Raw genomic sequence first — 14259 nt, forward strand, 5'->3', positions numbered from 1 at the left:
TTTGCTGAATTCATTTATTAGCTCTAATAGTTTCTTTGTAGAGCCTTTTGGGTCCCTTTTGGGTCTGTTAAATATATTATCATGTAGTGATAATTTAAGTTCTTCTTTTCCTATTTTTATGCCTTTAATTTCTTTTGTCTGTCTAATTGCTCTGGCTAGTATTTCAAGAACTAAATTGAATAGAAGTGGTGATAGAGGGCATCCCTGTCTTGTTCCAGATTTTAGAAGGAATGCCTTCAGTTTTTCTCCATTTAGGATGATGCTAGCCTGAGGTTTAGCATATATAGCTTTTACAATATTGAGGTAAGTTCCTGTTATCCCTAGTTTTTCTAGTGTTTTGAACATAAAGTGATGCTGTACTTTATCAAATGCTTTTTCTGCATCTATCGAGATGATCATATGGTTCTTGTCTTTAAGTCTATTGATGTGGTGAATAGCATTTATTGATTTCCGTATATTGAACCAGCCTTGCATCCCAGGGATGAATCCTACTTGATCATGGTGCACAATTTTTTTGATATGCTTTTGTATTCGATTCGCCAGGATTTTATTGAGAATTTTTGCATCGAAGTTCATTAGAGATATTGGTCTGTAGTTTTCTTTCTTTGAAGTGTCTTTGTCTGGTTTCTGGATCAGGGTGATGTTGGCCTCATAGAATGAATTTGGAAGAGCTCCTTCTTTTTCTATTTCTTGAAATAGCTTGAAAAGTATTGGTATTAATTCTTCTTTGAAGGTTTTGTAAAACTCCACTGTATACCCATCCGGTCCAGGGCTTTTTTTGGTTGGTAGTCTTTTGATGGCTTCTTCTATTTCTTCCTTTGTTATTGGAAGAATTCTTTAAATAGAGGGTCAAGACCAAATTGTGAAAAAGCACTTTTCAACACAGTGAAAATAAGGATGACATTTAAATAGTGGCAATGTTTTAGGAAGGTACTCAAGCAGAAGGCTTTCAGGGTGGAGGTATTGAGTGCTTTGTTTTTGTTGTTGTTGTTCTTGTTCTTCCTTTTTTTAAATTTAATGAGTATAACAAACTGAGTAGCCAGGAGGAGCTGCATATAAAGTAGCACCACTTTGGAAGGTCTCATGTGCTACTGACTGGGCTAGCTGGGCAACCACTGGCACCACTTTTAAATGCCAACAATAAACTATCTGTGTGGTGCCAACATTTAAATGCATTTCATAACCTAAATGGTGATAAACCTATGGAAAAAATTAAAACATAATGCCCTTGTCTTTTTCTGATTTTAGAATAAGTTTCTTAAATCTTGGCTGTGTGGCCATACTGATGGGTAGAATGGATATTAGTTCAAGAATGAATTTTTTGTTGTTAAAATATGCATAGCATAACATCTACCATTTGAACGATCTTCAAGTATATAGTCAGTGACATTATTGTGCAGCTGTCACCACAGTGCATTTAACCCTCCCCAATGCATTTTTTTCATCTTTAAGATGACTTTAGGAGGCAAGTTTAATTCTACACTTGACACTGGGATTTCTTTTACTTTTGCATACTTTTTATCACATCTGAGAATTTTCTCTGAGCTCAAAAGATCCTCAGTGGAGAAGTCCAATGTGAGGGAGGTTTAGATGACCAAATGTCTCTGGAATATCACGGTTATTTTGTCTCTAAAGTGAAACAGTTAACTGTAGGTGACTTCCAGGTCCAACTTAGGAACACTATCATTTGGAAGGTACCCATGAAATTATTAATTCAGGGCCATCAGGGTGACCATGAGAGTCTTCATGATATTGAACCAAAAGTCTTTTCCACTGCAGATAGTCAAGTGAAAGCCCAGGGCCTTCTAAGGTATGGGAAACCCAGCTGAGATGGTAAAAGCTGGCCTGCAGGAGAGAGGAGCAGCTGGATCAGGGCTAATTTCCCTTGGATTTTACTGCAGATAAATTTTAGATGGAAATGTTTGCTATTATTCTTACTATTTTAGTAAGATCAAAGAAAAATAACTTCAGTTCTGTCCAAGATGGTCTTGGGGAAGAAAAAAAAATCTAAAACTTTTCTGAATACTCTGCAAATGTTGAGAATATCACATCAAAGAAGGTAATTTTTTTTTTCTTTTTTGGTATGGAGGAACCACCAAGCTATATGGCTCTAGTATTTTTTTTTTTTTTTGAGACAGGGTCTCATTAAGTTGCTGAGGGTCTTGCTTAGTTCCCGAGGCTGATCTCAAACTTGTAATCCTTCTACCTCAGCCTCCCAAGTCACTGAGATTGCAGGTATGTGTGACCATGCCCAGTGAAGGTAAATATGTTTTAATTGATAACTAACCCCTCAAAATCTGAATATGTATGAATAAGTAGGTGACTAATTCCAGAATCAGCAATAGTTTTATCTTAAAAAAATAAGTATCTAACGCTGTATTATTCTGTTTTCAAGATATATTTCATGCTGTTTAACACAATCAGTTATTGTTTAAAAGTATATATATATAATAATGTCTATTTTCATGGATTTAAAATTGTCTATAGGTTTCTTATCACAGTTGAGTATTGCTTATCATAATTAAATATTTAGATATACTTCATAGCCATTCACTTTGGTTTTTAAATTTTTTACTTTAATTGACAAATAATATTCACTTTCCTTCAAATCCTATTTTTAATCACAATTTTTTAAAATAGCTAGACACAAAATTGAGTGAGTTCAGAGGCTGGAGATGTAGCTTGGTGGTATTATGGTTGCCTAGCATGTGTGAGGCCTTGGATTCAATCGCCAGATGCACAAAAAATTTAAAAATTAAGTGAATTTAAGTAGTATAGCAAATTCTATGTTATTTTCCCAAAATAATTGGTTAATTCACTTTTGCTTCACTCTTGTCATACTTCTTTAGGCCAAGAAAATGAAAGCTCATCTGGATTATATTTATGCTTAATTGCACATAGTTTATAAGTAAATGGAAAACCACTTATACACATACTCAGTTACCCCTGGACTAAAGTTTTCTTTAGAGCAGCCAGGAGTGTACCTACTGTCTCTGCACTTGAAGCTCATGAAATATGTTGGCAGACACTTGCTGCTGTGTGGAAATGGTGAGGCTCAGGAGCCAGTATGGATGAGCACAGGACAGGTGGGCAACATGTGGAATGGTAAGGTTATTTTCCTAACTGGTATTGTGGAAAATACCACTCTCTGTTTAAAAAATCAAATTTCTGTGTCTAATCAATCTGTCAATCCTTATAATTAATATCATCAGGTCTTAGGAGGTTTTTAAGTCATTTTGCTGTCACCAGTGAGTGTCACTGACTCATTTGTAATGATTCCTGGGAATTTCGGTAAAGAGAATTTTCTTAAATAAAAAAGTGCTTGCTCTAAGTGCTTTCATCTTACTCTAGATGGCTTTAAAGTCCATTTCTGCACAAGTAGTTTTTTTTTTTTTTTTTTAATAGGAACATGGGGCTGGGGGTGTGGCTCAAGTGGTAATGCGCTCGCCTGGCATGCACAGGGTGCGGGATTCGATCCTCAGCATCACATAAAAATAAAATAAAGATATTGTGTTCACCGAAAACTGAAAAATAAATATTAAAAAAATTCTCTCTCTCTCTCTCTCTCTCCTATCCCTCTCTCTCTCTCTCTTTAAAAAAAAATAGGAACATGTTCTAAGAAGCATTGCTGAAGTATAGAAATATTTTTCCCATCGAAACATCTTATTTGTACACCAGGACTATTTTCTTGTTCCTAACTTATGAAACTTCAAAGAGAATATCAAATTGCAGGTGGTGGTTATAAGTGAAGTATCAGATAGTGTCTTATATGTTGCTCACCACGACTTTGAGATAGTGGAATGAGGTACAAGTAAGTGACCCTAGAATGCTTTATGGACAGTGTATGACTCACTCCAAGGCACCTTGCCATATATCAACAGTTATTAGGATAGACACAGCCTGAGATTCTGGTAGTTCCCTTGTTTTATTGCCACTGTATCCCCATAAGCAAAATCTGGGAAACAACTTGGGAACTACTCCAGGAACATGTGGCGTCTAAGCTATGTCTGCTGGTGGGCACATACAGGTACTTCTTTCAGGTGCCAGTTTTTCTGTTGGACTGAGAGCTTCTTAGAAGAACCCCAAGAGATGAGGAGAAGCATCCAGTACAAACTGACTTGTGAGGAGGGGGAAGAAAACTACTTGTGTGTTCTGGAAGTTTTAGTATGACATGGTTCCAAGCAGATACATTTATGACTCCCTTATGTAAAAAAGGATCAGAGATGAGGGGATGTTGTTATAAAACATTGGTATCTTCATGGACAAATAGGAAAGACAAATATTTACATCTCTCTTATCACAAACTCCCTTTAGCTATAGTTAAACATACTGGGTAGGTTAAAAGCTCATCACTGGAGTATATTTAATCAGCAAATGGTAAATGAATAAAATTCATTTTCCACTTGGTTTATATTTCACATGGGAATGCTTCTACCAGCTTGTGAGACCATTTACATTGGTAGTTGTATTTTTTGGTTGCCTTGCCCCTCCTCTGTGCGTTCGTAAGTGTAAGCACTTTGAAAAGGTACTTGGTACATGGAACTGTACAAGAAGAGGAAACACTCCAGGATTCTCTTTCTAAAACAGGAAGTAAAGTGGCTTTTTTCTTTTGAAAATTGTGATAAGGTAGTGCTTTTTAAACTAAAGGCACTTTATAAATATAATAAAAATGTTGCACTGAGATTGAATTGCTTTAAAAGTTTCTTTACATTCTCAATTTCTATACTTAATCTTGCAGACTGGTAACAAAGACTTCATGAGATAACACTGGTCTACAGACCACCCTTAGAACCATTGAAATATACATTTTAGACAATAATCAACAGATTCTGATATTTTTACCTGTGTGAGGGCAGTGCTGTTTTTGCTGGGGTTATTACTTTTTTGTTCGGTCCTGTGCCAGTTAGGGCATCTTCTCCCAATTTGCATAAAGGTCTATTTGGCAGAAAGTCCTAGGGTCAGGCTTCTGGATAGTCTCATTACAAAGGTGATACTTTTTTGAGAAGATAGCCTTCTCCAGTCCCTCAGAAGAAATCAGCAAAAATCTGTTTGGTTTCACAATTTTCTGCCTAAGGAAAATCATCATCACATTTTATTTCTTTACCAGATTTTAAGCTCCTGTGGGAAGGGACAAGGACCTCACATCGTCATGACTAGAACATGGTGATTAGTGCTCATAGAAATACCAAAGGAATTTTGAATTGAAAGTTGATAATAATAGCCAAGCTCAGTTACTCTTTAAAGAGACAAAGAATCTAATAATTATTTTTCCCTGAAATTTCTTTTTATCAGTCTAGGACTTGAAGAGCAAATTTTTAGATGTAGTCCTGGGAGGAGTTTCCCAAAGCTAATGATACTCGGACATATTCATCAAATTAATGTTGCTTAGAGATTGTCCACCAGAAGTCGATCCAAGTTTTGCTAACACTGAATCCCTAGTGAGGTTAAAATTAACCAGTACTATTGAATGCACCCAGAAATAGGTTCTTCAACAAATATGGCTCATGAACGAGTGTGTGTTAGTGGAGTCACAAGTGCCTAAGAATGAGTGGGATCTTAAGTCGTCCTAAGAATACACATGCTGTGTTCCACTGCCTGTGGAAGGGTTCTGCCTACCTGCCTGCTGCCCTTCCTGGGCTTTACATAGCACTATGCAGGTCTGAGTTTGGAAATGTGGTATTCAGCCAGGCTGGTGTAGCAAACCAGCAGCAAAGGCAAGGTCATGGACAGCCTGAATCAGCCTGAATCCACGGAAGGAACACAAGTCCATACAGATGATTATCAAAATCAGAGGACAGTGGCACACAGCCAAGGTACACATCTGAGATCAGGAAAAGTGAGTGCCCTAGAAGCTTATCACCAGTACTAAGGAAAATCCCTTTTGGTGGCAAGTGTGATAGGAGGGAGTTCTTGAACATTAGGGGACATCAAACATTCTTCTCCACCAGGCTCTATTAACCTGCATACATACATCTGTCCTTCGTTTCCTGACATCCCTGACACTCAGTGAAAGATAAACTGCTTAGTTGGCTTTGCAGTCCTCAAAGATGGTGGCTAAAGAGGAGGCCCAGGCTAAATGTCTGAACTAAGAACTTTGAGCAAATTGATGAAATCCAGTTCTGTATTTTTATTGTGAATGACAAATGTTCCTGAGCTTAAATCTTTGTTTTATGATTAGTAGGAAATATTGCCTGAGCCTACATTAGTACTACCAGAAATGCAAGGAATATGAGCTTCTCACATAGTTTGGGTTCTGCTCAAGCACTTTAGATTGTAAAGGCAGATAAGTGTGTAAGTGAGCTGGACAGGGAGACTCCCACAGGCTGCCAGGGCAGGAATTAGAGCCAGTCTCTGTAAATTGCCTGAAATCTATAATAAAATCAAGAACTAAGGTAACCAGCTTTGTTTCCTCTCACATAGTCCATGAGCTGCCCCAAGATTGGTCTGCTTCACTTTGTACATGTTCTCTCTCTCCCCTCCTCTTGTGTTTTTCTGCGTGCATCCCTACTCCTCACTGCTACCACTGAAAGGAACTGCATCTGAGTTCCTGAGTTCAGATTCCTGAGATTAGAACATGAATGGCTCAGCTTGCCTGTGATCCTTGACCCTTGTGCACATCTGTGTCCAATCATTTGTGGCCAGTGCATGGGAAGGAGGACCCTGCAGTGCAGATTCAAAGTTTCTAGAAAGTGGGTGTGAGGTAATCACACCTCAAATTATATGCAATACCCACTAGGCTTCTTTTTTAAAAAAAAAATTATTTGTTCTAATTAATTATACATGACAATAGAATGCATTTTGACACAAAATACATAAATTGAGTATAACTTCTCATTCTTCTATTTGTATGTGATGTAGAGTTAGACAAGTCATGTAATCGAATATGCACATAGGGTAATAATGTCCAGTTCATACAAGGATACATATAAATAACCTTTGCTGATGGCAAAAGAATCAGTTCAGTATGGATGTTCAGATCAGGATGTAATTAAAATTTGTAAACATCTAATTAGTATTCTCACTGATATTGATGTTTATCCATTATCTTGAGAGGAACAAAGACAAGTCTGGTGACACTAAAGTCTTAGGGTAGTTTGTCATGCACAAACATTACTTTTGTGAAGTAATTTCAATAGTCAAGGTAGAAGATGGAAAGAAAAAATGTTACAGTTGCCCAGAGTAATTCACTTCCTGGGCAGGTTGTTGTTGATCTAAGTAGCTGAAAAGACACTAACACTGTTTTAAAATGCAGACAATAGCTGTATGTGCTTCACTGCAAGTGTTTTGATGGAAAAGAGATTACAGTTCTCTTTTGTCCTCTTAACCTCATCTAGGCACGTTTTCAGTCACACTTTTAGCCCACAGCTGGATAGCTCTGTTTGCAAAGCATTCTGGCTCCTGTACTTGAACTTCATGTTACAAGTGTTGGATCTGCCATTGTTGGCTTCCTCCTGGTTCCGTGACAACTTCCTTAATTTGTTGTTCTCTTCCTTAATTTGTTGTACCATGGGTAGTAAGTTCATACTGGCAGTGAAATATTGGCTCCATTCTTAAGCATAAGCATGAAGGCCAAATCTGATGGTCTGAAATTTCACACACAGAATTCCCAACAGCTCTATAATAGGCTAGTTTTATGTTTCCTCTAATGAGATAGCCCTTCCCCCACTGCCCTAAACCTATTATTATTTCTAAGAAATATTATATTTGTTAAGGCACATCTTGGAGCCAGGGAATAGAGCGGTAATTTCCAGCCCCTTAAAAAAATAAACCTGATGGCTATGCTAGTTGGTTAGAATTGCATTGGTGATTTTATAGACACTGAAGGAAAACCAGTGGGAAATTTTTGGAAGACTTGATTGTACATATCAGAAAAGATATTTTGGAGCTGGGCACAGTGGTGCAGCCTTTAATCCTGGCTACTCTGGAAGTAGAGGCAGGAGGATCTCAGGTTGAAAGCCAGTCTAGGCAACTTAATGAGACACTGTCTTGAAATAAATAGAGCTGGGCTGTGTCTCAGTGATAGAGTGCTTGCCTAGCATGGGCAAGGCTCTGAGCTCAATCCTCAAAACTGCAAAATGGAAAAAAAAAGAAAGAAAGAAAAGAAAAGGTAGTTTAGTATTGTAAATGGATATTCTAATGTAGATCCCTTTCTAGATCAACCTGTGATGGAGGCATTAAACTTATATACATTTCAAAGTTTAACTATGAAACTAAGCTAAGCCAAGTGTAGAATTCTGTTTTTTTGTCTGGCCTTGTTTTTTAAATGACTAGAGAGAAGAGGAAATATTTCCTATGAACTAAAAATCAGCAATGCCCAATGTTGAACAACACTACCGAAATGACCAAAAGCAGCCAGACTTACAGCTTCATTCTGATGACTCCCATCGTTAAGCTGAACATCTATGCAGGAAGAAGCAAGTACTTTATAGAACAGGTACTGTTGGTGCTATACCCGTAGTTACTCATATTCAGGAAAAGCAAGTAAATGGTAAGGAAATGGCTCTGGAACCATTTGAAATTATCTCATCATACTTATTTACTTCCTTTTTCTGAGATTTTGGTCTCAGGCTTTACCTGGAGACAGGATTTTATGAATCTCTGTCCAAAGAACTTCCAAGAGACCCAGAAGGGTCACATTTTGGTAGTATCTGAACTATTCCAGAGTATAGGCTTTTACAGAACTGACCTTAAAACGTTTAAAAAGAAGTCATGAAAAAAAAAGAAAGAAAGAAAGAAACTGTTGCTGAAAGCTCAGTCCCTGTTCCTGATGCCAATCCAATAATGAAGACAAGGTTTTGAGAAAAAAGTAAAAGATTTATTGCTTTGCTAGCAAAGGAAAAACACAGGGTACTCCTGTCCCAAAGACTGTGATTTTGCCCATCATCAGGAATAGGGGGCTTTTAAAGAGGTGATTCAAATGATACCTACATTCCACGTGTTCACTTGTTAATTTGTGAGATAGTCATGTCTGAGGTCTTCTGGTACTATCCCCAAAGTCTGGATTACTTCCTTCCCAAGGTGAGGATGTACTCAGGGACAGATAACTCTGCCTAGGATGGGGGAGAAAGGTAATCCTGTTTACCCTGTGATTAGGGAGGGGGAGAGATTAGGGAGGAACCCAGCAAGAGGAAAAGAAAGAAACTCGTCCATTTTAAAAAATAAGTGGCAGAGCAGCAAGAGTTACATTAAAAGCATAAAGTGGACCCCTCTTACAAAACCATGCAAAGAGTCAAACCAATCTGATTTTCCAGTAATAAATGTCCCAGAACAAAGCTGCACTTTAAGGAAGGATAGCAAAGTTTAGATACTCACAAAAACTCAATGTTTTGCAGCCAATAAAAAATTATTAGACATTCCAAGAAGTATGAAAATGTAACATATAAAGAGGAGAAGAAAACAGTCAATAGAAAATAATCTATCAATGGCAGAGATGATAGAATTATTATACAAAACTTTTAAATAGCTCTTATAACAGTGGTCCACTTTATTCTTTGAATATAGCCCTTGCTGCTCTGCCTCTGCAGTTTACTTTTTAAACAGACATTTTCTTTCTCTTCCTTTCTCCCTATTCCCTACTAATCTCTCCCCCTCCCTAATCCAGGGGAAATAGGGTTACCTTTCTTTCCCATTTTAGGCAGATTTATCTGTCTTTGAGCGTACATACCCACTATAGGAGTGAAGTAAAACAGACTTTGGGTTGGTATCAGAAGTTCTCAGAAATGACTGTCTCCCAAATTAACAAGTGAAATATAACTCCAACATAGAACAGAGGAATGTAGCCTTTGAACCACCTCTTTAACAGTTCCCTGTTCCTGCTGATGGGCAAAATCACAGCATCTGGGACAGGAGTTCCCTGTGCTCCTTTGCTAGCCAAGCAATACATTATTTTCTTCCTTTTTCTCAAAATCGTATCCTTGTTATTGGATTGGCATCAGGTACAAGGACTGAGCTTTCAGCAGTACTCTTACAAATATGCTCAATGTGTTCAAGGATCTTTAAACAATATGAGTATAATTGTAAGCAAAAATAACCAAAATGGGAGCAGACCTCAATGGATCACCAAGTAGACTTTATGAAGCAGGGGTGGAATGGCACATTTTTAGGGGAGAAAATGGCAACTGGTTATAAGGGGTCTGTTTTTCATAGATTTTAATGAGAGTTAAACATGGCAGAATATTTAGTGTGTTAATCATTAGAGACTTGGGCAGTCAGGTAACTAGTTATGCAGGGTTCAAAGTCTAAATCTGGAAAGCAGATGCAAAAAGCTTGAAACCCACTTATCAGAGAAAACATATGACCTTTGGTTTTACAACCAGAGAAATAAAATATTGTGCTCCATTTATGTACAATGAGTCAAAATGCATTCTGCTGTTATGTATAACTAATTAGAACAACAACAACCAAAAAAAGCTTGAAACCATTGTTACTGGGAGGAAAGTCCAGAGCCCAGAGCCCATTGTTTGCCTTCTCCACCCAGGATCCATTCTTTCTCCCTGGGGGTTGTTATTTCATATCCTTCAATAATCAGTAGAGATATTGAAGAGATACAAAGAATGAAACAGAACTTTTAGAAGTGAAAGAAAAAACAGTATCTGAAATGAAAAATGCACTGGATAGAATTAACTGCATCTTAAAAATGGAAAAATAAAAGATGAGTGAACTTGTAGCAACAGAAATGTTTCAAACTGAAACACTGAAAAAGAATAAATGGGGCCTCAGTAACTTGTAGGTAATATTCAGTGGTTTATTATATGTATAATTGGAGCCCCAGAAAAATACTGGGGTGCGGGGCAATGTGAGTGGACAAGAGATACAGAAATATTTAAGAAATAATGGCTGAAATTTTTCAAATATGATCAAAACTATGAACCACAGATGCAAGAGCCTTAATGAACCCCAAGTAGGAGAAACATATACATTGAAGAACATCAAAACCAAATTGCTGAAAACAGAGATAAAGAGATAATCTTAAAAATCAGCCAGTGAAAAGGGGCATATGATGTACAGCAGAACCAAATAAGAATGAGAGCAGAGCTGTTTCCAGTGACAGTGAAAGTCCCAAGACAGTGGTACAACATGTTCACATTTCAAAATGAAAAAATATATTATCAACATAGGGTTCTATACCAGCAAAAATCCCCTTTAAAAATCTCACCTTAGGATGAAATAAAGATTTCTAAGACAAACATAAGCTGCAGGTAATATGAAAGTGTTTGTTTTATAAGAGATAGGGTCTTGCTTTGTTGCCCACAGTAGCCTCGAACTCTTCCTGTCTCAACCTCCAAGTACCTGGGATTATAGGTGTGTACCACTGTGAATTATGTAAAAGTATTTTATGGTTATTTAAAATTTTATTTTAAAAGTACTTAGGGAAAGTAAAAATATCAATGAATTTGAAGTTCAAAGAAAGTGTACAGAAATAAAGTGTGTGCATGGAAATGGAAGGAGACCCTCATTGTTATACAAAATTACATATAAGAGGTTGTGAGGGGAATGGGAAATAAAAAACAAGGAGAGAAATGAATTACAGTAGATGGGGTAGAGAGAGAAGATGGGAGGGGAGGGGAGGGGGGATAGTAGAGGATAGGAAAGGTAGCAGAATACAATAGTCACTAATATGGCATCATGTAAAAATGTGGATGTGTAACCGATGGGATTCTGCAATCTGTATTTGGTGTAAAAATGGGAGTTCATAACCCACTTGAATCTAATGTATGAAATATGATATGTCAAGAGCTTTGTAATGTTTTGAACAACCAATAAAAAAATTTAAAAATAAATAAAAAAAAAGAAATAAAGTATGTGACAGTCAAAGGATGAGATAGGAAAATGGAAGTATGCTGTTATAACGTAACATTCAAATATTATTATTTAAAGTGACCTTGATGCTGGGCACAGTGGTGCATGCCTGTGATCCCAGCAGCTTGGGAGGCTGAGGACAGGAGGATCCAGAGTTCAAAGACAGCCTCAGCAAAAAAAGTGAGGCACTAAGCAACTCAGTGAGACCCTGTCTCTAAATAAAATATAAAACAGGGCTGGGGTGCCGCAGCCCGGCTGGCTGGGCAAAGTAACCGGGATGGGGTGGGGGGCGACAAGCAACTTGTGAAGGTTGATACCGCGGGAACCGCTTTATTGTAGGAGAGTAGAGGTATATATACACTTAACTGATTATACACAGCTTGTTTCAATTAACATCATCCAGATACAGCAATCCTCATCATCTTAACAATTATACACAGCTCAACTCAATTAACATCATCTTAATGACTCGATGGCGTTACTTTTCAAACCACTCCTCCTAGCATACTGCCAGGCGCCACCTTGACTTGTTTGTGGCTCTCAGCACTGGGGTGTGGCTCAATGGTCAAGTACCCCTGAGTTCAATCCCGGCACCCCAAGAAATAAATAAATAAAGTGGCCTTGATAAGAATATTATAAATATTCACACAACCACTAAAAACTAACATGCTGAGGCATAGCTAACAAACCAGTAGAAAGGAATAAGGGAAAAATGAACAGAGAAGAGAAGTGATGAATAGAGAAAAAATAGCAAGATGGTAGATTTAATCCAATCCCAACATTTCATTAAATGCGAATAATATAAATCCTTCAATTAAAAAGAATAAATTTAATCCATATGACTAGAGAGAAATTTTGATGTATTGTGAAGTGGAAAAGCTGATTTGAAATATAGAGTATGGTTCATTTTTTTTCCTATGTCTAAGAAGTAGTGACTCAAACTTCACCATACAGAGATGCAGACATAGCTCAGTGGCAGATCACCTGCCCAGCATGTGTGAGACCCTGGCTGTATGCTCAGTACTGCAAACACAAAACATACTCTTCATACTTATGTGTCTGTCTGTCTCTCTCTCTCTCTCTCTCTCTCTCTCTCTCTCTCTCTCTCTGTATGTAATCAGTCCATCAGTGGATTTAACCAACTTCAGTTAAAAACATTTTTAGAAAAATTGCATTTGTACTGCATATGTACAGACTTTTATTCATGTCATTATTTTCTACAAATATAGTATAATAACTTTATATGGCATTTATATTGTATTAGGTATTATAAGTAATCTAGAGGTGAGATACAAGAGGATGTATATGGATCACATGCCAATACTATGCCATTTTATAAAGGGACTTGATCATCCACAGACTTCAGTATCTGCTGGGGGAGGGTCCTAGAACCAAACCTGTATATGCTGAGGATTGAATACCTATGCCTGTACATACGCCCAGACACATCCACATATGCATACATGATAGTTTTAAAATGGACAAATTATAGAAGAATAAATATAGGACTGATAGCATCATTTATCTATGGGTTGTAGGAGGGGATGGGAGGAAAAATAAAAGAATACTGAAAAAAATATGCATGACAAAATGTTCACAAAAAGTGTTGAATGTAATAAAATGAGTTCTGAACATGGGCAGGACTAGAAGCTGGCATGAACAAATGGAAATGTGCAATTGACTCAGGATGGGATTAGGGTTAATTTTATTCTTAAATCTTAGAACTTTAATGTAGTTTCTCTAACAATATTAAAACTAAATGTATGAGGTCTGAAGATACAGGAAATAATGACAATATAGTCTCTTTATGTTGTGTTTTATGTCGTTCTTTCAAGCTCTAATTCTGTGGAGGCAAAGAGAAGACTCTTTGTAACAATTCTCCCAAGATGGTGTCTGCCGCGTCCGGCCAAGGGAGCCGAGTCCGGCGAGGGACGGCGAGGTTAAAAGACACACAGGACACCAAGGTTCTTCATCCAGGAGTCAATACTCTTTATTGCTAACACACCTTTTTTATACCCCAAGCAGCAGAAGTGGAAAACTACCCAAAAGCAGGAGGGAGGGGGGAGAAATTTAGTTTCAACATCTATTATTGTCAGGTACCGAAACCTCCCTTAACAATAAGTCCATCAGACCAGAAAAGGTCAAGGCATTCCCGTGGGATACATATGTCTCAGACGGACAAGCAGGAACAGAAAAACCGCAAGTTCGCCATGGCCTTGTGAGCTGGCCACACTGGCATGCAGAACAAACTAGTGGAGGTAGGGCTCCAGGGGCCAGGGTGGACCTGCTGCCAACAAGTCCCCCTCTTTTGTTTTTTGCATGCCAGTGGGAATCAAGTAGCCCCTGTCTTAGGTCGTTCACAGCCCTTGCGATGCTTACCCGTCTCTGGGAAGGCCCCGATTCCCTGTCTTAGGTCGCACAGCAAGCGTGAAAGTTGCCCGTCACTGGGTACTACAAGAT

At 37.8% G+C, this 14259-nt stretch overlaps 1 long non-coding RNA gene across 1 annotated transcript; it reads left to right on the plus strand.

Moving 5' to 3' along the window:
• The first annotated feature begins 718 nt into the window (after positions 1 to 718).
• Positions 719 to 4683, plus strand: LOC125619975. The gene is made up of 2 exons (XR_007351553.1): positions 719 to 3086; positions 3607 to 4683. It is a non-coding gene; the product is annotated as an uncharacterized LOC125619975 (long non-coding RNA).
• The last annotated feature ends 9576 nt before the right edge of the window (positions 4684 to 14259 follow it).

This window comes from Marmota marmota, unplaced genomic scaffold, assembly GCF_001458135.2.
Source record: "Marmota marmota marmota unplaced genomic scaffold, marMar, whole genome shotgun sequence".
In the NCBI taxonomy this organism is placed as follows: Eukaryota; Metazoa; Chordata; class Mammalia; order Rodentia; family Sciuridae; genus Marmota; species Marmota marmota.